The following is an 8,493-nucleotide window of genomic DNA, read 5'->3' as shown; positions in this document are numbered from 1 at the left end:
TCATCAAAGACAACATCCCTGCTTACCCTCAACTCACGTTGTCGTGACGTGGGCGGTGTCGCTAGGAAAGTGCGAGACTTCTGGCTGTGAGAGTAGTTTTAAATCCCAGCAAAGAAACAGAATATATATCTCTTCAAGGAGCATAAGACATCTCCATTTTCAGCTTGATGATTGCACATAAATTGTGTATCAGAGCATGATCAGATCCAAGCATAGATCTCATGACCCTTTATCCAAATGCCATATACATGTCACATGTAGGCACCACACAATCTTCAAAAGATTTCCACATACATTTTTCATCACCCAAACAGAACCGTGTTGGTGTCACCATCCACTAATACATTCTAATCCAGTTTTTTAACAATACCAAGCTTTCAACCATAAAGTAGATACATGATTTTGCTTTACAAAGAGATACAAGAAATCCACATTAAAGTTAGTTGCTATTCACCTCTTCTTCCTCCAGTACTTTGTATCTAAGACCCAGTTTGGGAAGACCTCGAGCAATACGTGCATTAGTCAAACCTGCCGGTAGTTGGAGTGAGACAAACCACTGGTATTCAGTGCAAAAAGAACCAGCTTGATTTATAGCAGCTCAGGGCCTAGTGTTTCTGAGGCGATGAAGTCTTTCTTGCTGTTTCTAATGCATCTTCAGTGCGCCGACTGCCTTCACATGCTTACCATTCTACTCATTTCCAGTTCAGACGATCACCTCCCTCTTATGTACTCAACCAGCGCTCTCCCTGCACTGCAGTGTTCTCCACACACACTCCTCGCGCTATGCCTTCTCACAAACTCCCAGCCCCTGGCAACTTTACGTACCAAGCGGCCACTTCATCACTTCTTTTTGGTAGTCCCGGCGGGGCTTCACCAGAGAGGCCCAATTACCAGTTGAGTGTCAGCCCTTTTACGCTAACTGCGCCTGTCTGCCTGCAGTGCCACAGCGACCTTCGCACAAGGCGTCTGCTCTCCCTGCAGTTCTGTCAGAGCCCTTGACACCCGAGGCGGACACCTCACAACCTCTCTCCCTCTTTTCTCTGCGTTGTAGACTACCCCCCCCCAGTATTATCAGCCCGCCTTCTTCTTCAGAACCCCCCTCCTTCTTCACACGGCTGCCCTCTATATCCAGTTGTAGCCCGTCAACCAGCAGCTCCAGCTGCTCCCTCTGTATCCCTCTGTATCCCTCTGTATCACCGGCGGCTTTAGCTCACTAGCCTGTCTCCCTTGCATCCCCACTGCGTCGACTTTGTCCGCTCCTCCAGGGTTTCCGACTGCGCCTAGCACACACCACGACCACTTTTCTTTCCTGGTCCTTTGATTACACACGTCCCCCGTCTGCAGAATCCCCCCCCCTAGTTACGTCAGAGAGCTCTTCCCTTTTTACAAAGTGGCAGCGCTTCTTTTTCCTACAGCCACCCCACCAGCTCGCTTCGCCAACCTTCTACAGCATGCGCTGGCAGCAAGGTTGGCTGCTACGTGGCCATTTCTTTTTGTAGGCCATGTTTGTACTATATTATATATATATTTTTAGAGTCTCAATAATGGCCACTATACTCCCTTTCACACCAATGCCCATGCCTACCTTGGCCACTTCATCTTTATTTGCCCATGCACCTCATACCTCTTCAAATAGCAACCTTGAGTGCTCATTGTATTATTGACGCGCCCACACATATCAAACGGCCGCGCACACATACGAGCCATCGAACAGCTGACATCATCTCCATCATCTGACCTCTCACCCGACAGGCCTGCAACAAGCTCAACACAAACCATTCCACCCTGTACATCTGGCAACGCATTCCAAAGCAAAACTCTCCACACGCCATACATCCCATATGTACACAGGCACTTAATCCCATGCATCTGGATTTGTATTTAATGGCCTCACATGCATGGTTTCACACCATAGACATGCCATGGCACGACATCCACCCCCTCTAAGCCTGCACATCCTTCGGTATGTGCCACACTGGTCCTGGAATTCAGTGTCCATGCATTATTTGCACACCAACATTGGTATATGTACAAGCATCCAACTAGGCATCTTAAACCCTGTCAAACCTGACCCAGTTGGTATCACCCTAGTAAACATGAAACACTAGAAGAATATACATAGTGCCACTCACAAGGGGTTATCCTTTGTTAAAACATAGCATGACATCTTAACCTACCCCCTAGCCTGCAAGATATTTATATCTTAGCAATTACATCTGAATGGTTCTGCTTTCCCACCTGGATCAAATACCAATCGCTTTTGGCATATGTGCCATATCCTTTGCTCATATGAAGCCCTATCCTCACTTAGATTCTCTGCATATGCATAATTATCCTCATCATTCAAAGTGGGATGCTCTTCAAAATAATTTCCTTCAAAATTTTCCTCAGGCCATGTTTGAAGCCTTTGCACCACATATTGTATGGCCACACCAAGTAACAACTGCATTAACAGCATGGAACACACACTTGGTAACATCCCATCCAAATCTACCTTGCCCGGATCCAGCTCACCCACTGACAAACATTCATTCTTCTCATCCAAAGATGGAAAAGCATGGTCTTCATTGGCTTCCTCAATGCTATTATATACCTCTTCTTTAGGCCGTTGCAAAGTATGCAAAGCATCCACACCATCAACACATACAAAGTCCAACAAGGCATCATCGAGAATAGCCTCCAGCTCTGAATCAATCTCATCACAATCATTTGGCTTACATAACACCAACATATCCTCACTTGCAACCAACAGTTGATTAGCATCAAGCATAGAAGAGCCCAAAGCTGATGGGGATCTATATACCATGAAATCATCCAATGCATCATCTAGGATAGCATCCAATTCAAGATCAATCGCATTGGAGCCATTATCATCTTGCAATCCCACATGTTGATTATCATGAACATTCATACCCCCATAGCTATATCCATTTGGTTGCTCATATGCAGCCTCATGAGGCTCTGTGACCACACTTTGCATATCCTGCATGTTATCTCCCAGTATTTCTTGATACCTGTCTGCAGATGGGCTTAGAATTATGGGTCCCTCACCCGAGTACCCTTGAATCTGTATGTCATTGAACCCTGTATGATCCAAAAAGACAGATTCAATTTCCCTCTCCAAATCATCATCATAAACAGGCTTCCAAGCTCGAGATTGTTGCTCACAAATGTGGTTGCAAGGTAACCCTGACACTGATGACAGCATCACCCTGTTTATTGTTGGAACACCCAGTTAGCATTCCAGGATAACCCAAATCCAAAGAACCTTGGCAACCAGCTTCAGAAGCAACATCACTGTTGGAATCACCCATATCACTCACCCCCTCTAAATCAATCACACATACTTGTGGCCCACCTTGTAATCTTTTATTTTCCTCGCATGCATATTCATGTACATCATCTTGCTTATAAGCATCATAACCAGATAAGAATGCAGTAATGATAGCATCTTCTTCTTGTCTTAGATCTTCAAACTCTGCAATCATGCTTTCAGCAAGAAGCATTGGTTCCTGCTGTTCTTCACGTGCATATGATACGACACCTGAGGAATACCCTTCGAAGGAGCACTTTAGTCATGACAATCCTCAAGTTTACACAGCTTACATGCTTCACAGCCCAAGAGGAAACTATTAGCGATGTCCTCTTCCTCGTGTATTGGGTCTTGAGCACCTGTCCTGAAGCTCTCTGAATCAAGTGTCTCCTCAAGCATAGGCATACACACATCATGTGATATGATTATAGGACCCTGTATGTCTGCACCCTCAAACAAGGAAGACAGATTATACTTGCACAGTTCACCCATTGCATCTTTATGAGGCAGTAGCAAAGCATCGCTTTTGGCACTGTGAAGGCCTTGATGCTCACTAATGGCTTTTTGTAGTCCCAATTTAGCATAAACAGCCTCCACAATCTCTGCATCAGCCTTGAATAGCAATTGATTATCCTCCATAAGACATGCATCGACAACCGCTTCTAAATTGGCTCAGATCGTTGCTGGAACACTATCACAGCTCACATTATACCTCATTTCATCACCCTTTTGCCTTTTCTTTTCCCAAGTAAGTTGCTCCTGCTTTAGGTTCATGGAACTCACATAAATAAGTGCATCTACAAAATCACTCCATCGTTTGGAGTGATACTCTGCTAGTTCCAGCACTTCATCTTTTAAATCAGGACTTATAAGGTATGCAAAAGATGCAATCATCATGTTTTCTGGAACCCCTTGATTCTTCATCTCTGTCTCGTAACACCTTAGATAGCTTTCTGGATCGAAACCATCAAATATATTGACCCTGTTATATACCAATTGCACCGCAATTTCCACTGCTTCCTGAATTCGCTTTTCTTCTTCAATCTTCCTGAACCGCTCTTCAAGCTCTTTCATCTCTGTATATAAATGCTCCATTTTGCTAGCCATCTCTACGTACTCTCACCCCAGCGGTTTCACGTCGGGTTCACCAAAGCTGTCGTGACGTGGGCGGTGTCGCTGGGAAAGTGCGAGACTTCTGGCTGTGAGAGTAGTTTCAAATCCCAGCAAAGAAACATAATATATATCTCTTCAAGGAGCATAAGACATCTCCATTTTCAGCTTGATGATTGCACATAAATTGTGTATCAAGAGCATGATCAGATCCAAGCATAGATCTCATGACCCTTTATCCAAATGCCATATACATGTCACATGTAGGCACCACACAATCTTCAAAAGATTTCCACATACATTTTTCATCACCCGAACAGAACCGTGTTGGTGTCACCATCCACTAATACATTCTAATCCAGTTTTTTAACAATACCAAGCTTTCAACCATAAAGTAGATACACGATTTTGCTTTATAAAGAGATACAAGAAATCCACATTAAAGTTAGTTGCTATTCACCTCTTCTTCCTCTAGTACTTTGTATCTAAGACCCAGTTTGGGAAGACCTCGAGCAATACGTGCATTAGTCAACCCTTTCGGTAGTTGGAGTGAGACAAACCATTGGTACTCAGTGCGAAAAGAACCATCTTGATTTATAGCAGCTCAGGGCCTAGTGTTTCTGAGGCGATGAAGTCTTTCTTGCTGTTTCTAATGCATCTTCAGTGCGCCGACTGCCTTCACATGCTTACGATTCTACTCATTTCCAGTTCAGACGATCACCTCCCTCTTCTGTACTCAACCAGTGCTCTCCCCGCACTGCAGTGTTCTCCACACACACTCCTCGCTATGCCTTCTCACAAACTCCCAGCCCCTGGCAACTTTACGTACCAAGCGGCCACTTCATCACTTCTTTTTGGTAGTCCCGACGGGGCTTCACCAGAGAGGCGCAATTACCAGTTGAGCGTCAGCCCTTTTACGCTAACTGCGCCTGTCTGCTGCAGTGCCACAGCGACCTTCGCACAAGGCGTCTGCTCTCCCTGCAGTTCCGTCAGAGCCCTTGACACCCCGAGGCGGACACCTCACAACCTCTCTCCCTCTTTTCTCTGCGTCGTAGACTACCCCCCCAGTATTATCAGCCCGCCTTCTTCTTCAGAACCCCCCTCCCTCTTCACACGGCTGCCCTCTATATCCAGTTGTAGCCCGTCAACAAGCAGCTCCAGCTGCTCCCTCTGTATCCCTCTGTATCCCTCTGTATCACCGGCTTTAGCTCACCAGCCTGTCTCCCTTGCATCCCCACTGCGTCGACTTTGTCCGCTCTAGGGTTTCCGGCTGCGCCTAGCACACACCATGACCACTTTTCTTTCCTGGTCCTGTGATTACACACGTCCCCCGTCTGCAGAATCCCCCCCCAGTTACGTCAGAGAGCTCTTCCCTTTTTACAAAGCGGAAGCGCTTCTTTTTCCTACAACCGCCCCACCAGCTCGCTTCGCCAACCTTCTACAGCATGCGCTGGCAGCAAGGTTGGCTGCTACGTGGCCATTTCTTTTTGTAGGCCATGTTTGTACTATATTATATATATATTTTTAGAGTCTCAATAATGGCCACTATACTCCCTTTCACACCAATGCCCATGCCTACCCTCGGGGGGGTCACTATATGTAAAATATCCCTATCGCGTGCGTTCAAGGCCTATATTTTAAATCCCTTATTTGTGAATTTTTTAATCAATATAATATCGCCTTTTCTTTATGAATCTGTAAATTTTTTTGAAAAATTTAAAATCATACCCTTATGTAAATATATTTCTGTAAGTTTCATAAATTAAAATTATGCTTCTGTTGAACGCACGTGATATTCACATTTTTTTGTGAGTGACCCCCCCGAGTGCCTACCTTGGCCACTTCATCTTTATTTGCCCATGCACCTCATACCTCTTCAAATAGCAACCTTGAGTGCTCATTGTATTATTGACGTGCCCACACATATCAAACGGCTGCGCACACATACGAGCCATCGAACAGCTGACATCATCTCCATCATCTGACCTCTCACCCGACAGGCCTGCAACAAGCTCAACACAAACCATTCCACCCTGTACATCTGGTAACGCATTCCAAAGCAAAACTCTCCACACGCCATACATCCCATATGTACACAGGCACTTAATCCCATGCATCTGGATTTGTATTTAATGGCCTCACATGCATGGTTTTACACCATAGACATGCCGTGGCATGACAACGTGTAGCAGGGTTATAACACCTGTATCCCTTTTGCTCAAGGGAGTATCCAATAAACACACATTTTTTAGCTTCTGATCCAGCTTAGTTCTCAGCTCATCTGGCACATGCACATATGCAATGCATCCAAAGACTTTCAGATGAGACAAATCTGGTTTTCTGCCAGTAAACCTCTCCTCTGGAGTTACATCATGTATGGCTGCAGTTGGAGTCCTGTTCATGATGTATACTGCTGTAGAAACAGCCTCAGCCTAATAGCAATGCGGCATATTCTTCTCTTCCATCAATGCTCACGCAATCTCAGCAATGTGCCTGTTTTTCCGCTCATCAGCAACTCCATTTTGCTATGGAGTGTATCTGCATGTAAACTGTCTCCGAATACCATTCTTCTTCAAAAATTCAGAGAACTCATTGGAGAAGTACTCTCCCCCTCCATCTGACCTTAGGCACTTTACATATTTCCCTGTTTGCTTTTCAACCAAAACTCTGAAATTCTGAAAGTGAGTGAACACCTCACTCTTCTCCTTCATGAAATATACCCACACTTTCCTTGTGTGGTCATCAATAAAAGTCACATAATACCTACAGCCTCCCATATATATGGTCTTCGTAGGACCCCATACATCTAAATGCACAATATCTAGTGTATTTCTGCTCACATATCTGTTACGTGGAAACACATGCTTTGTTTGCTTCCCAAATTGGCATGCTTCATATATTTTCTACATACCTTCCACTTTAAATTTTGGCAGCCCTGTCACAATTCCTTTTGTCTGCATAGACTTCAATCTCTGCACATTTACATGTCCAATCCTTTTATGCCAAATGTCTGTGTCTGCAACAATTCCTGAACCATTTGCAAACATTACAGCACTCATTTCAGGAATGTCTACATTTAATGTAAACATTCTGCCCACTCTGTTGCCTTTTGCAACCAACCTGCACTTGTCTTTAAAATCTTCAACATAACATCCATCAGGGTTAAACCGAACCTGCAAACCCTGCTCAATCATCTGGCCAATTGAAACCAGATTCTTTGTTATGTTCGGTACATGAAGTACATCTGCAAGGTACTTCACTTTGCCATCTTGCATAGACAATGGCACATCTCCAACATGGGCAATTGGATGAGCAGTGTCATCCCCTGTTTCCACAAAACTTGGTCTTTTCGAGTTTTTCATCTCCTTGAACCACTCCCCATGACTCGTCATGTGGTTCAAAGCACCTGAATCCACATACCATACATTATCTTTTTGTGCTGCATCAACATTTTCAGACGGCATTCACGACATGCTGCATAACAAACAACCTTTCATTATCCTCATTATTTATGCTTGAGGATGCATAGTTGTTTTGCTGCACTTTCCCATTTTGCATGTCCGCCTGCTTCTTATAACATTCTGCCTGCACATGTTGAGGCTTACCACAATAATAGCATTCACGTGCATCATTATATTGCCTTTGCCAATTTCCACGGCCTCTTTGACTCCCCTTGCCTTTGAATTTGCCTCTTCCACCTGCGTGTTGTTGTTGTTGTTGATTCTGGGACTGTTGTTGCTGCTGCTGCTGCTGCTGGCCATAATTTTGATTACCTGTTTGGCCACCTCCTTGACCGCATCCACGGCCTCCTCTACCACCCCATCCTCTTCCCGAACTCGTGTAGAAGGCCTGTTGCTCTGAACTGTTTTTGCTTTGTGAAGACTGTTGGTCTTCACCCAAGCTCCTCTTCGATAATCAGCATAGACACCAAATTTGTAAAGTTGGAAATGTTTTCTCGAGTCTGAATAGACATCTTGAACGCCTTGTATTGTGGCCCGAGACCACGTAGACAGACCTCCACCTTATCATCATCATCTACTGACATACCAATAGATGCAAGGGATTCCACA

The sequence above is a fragment of the Cibotium barometz genome, chromosome 2 (genome assembly GCF_041138505.1).
Source record: "Cibotium barometz isolate CiBa-2024 chromosome 2, ASM4113850v1, whole genome shotgun sequence".
NCBI classification, from domain to species: domain Eukaryota; kingdom Viridiplantae; phylum Streptophyta; class Polypodiopsida; order Cyatheales; family Cibotiaceae; genus Cibotium; species Cibotium barometz.
Note: the sequence above shows the minus strand (reverse complement) of the source record.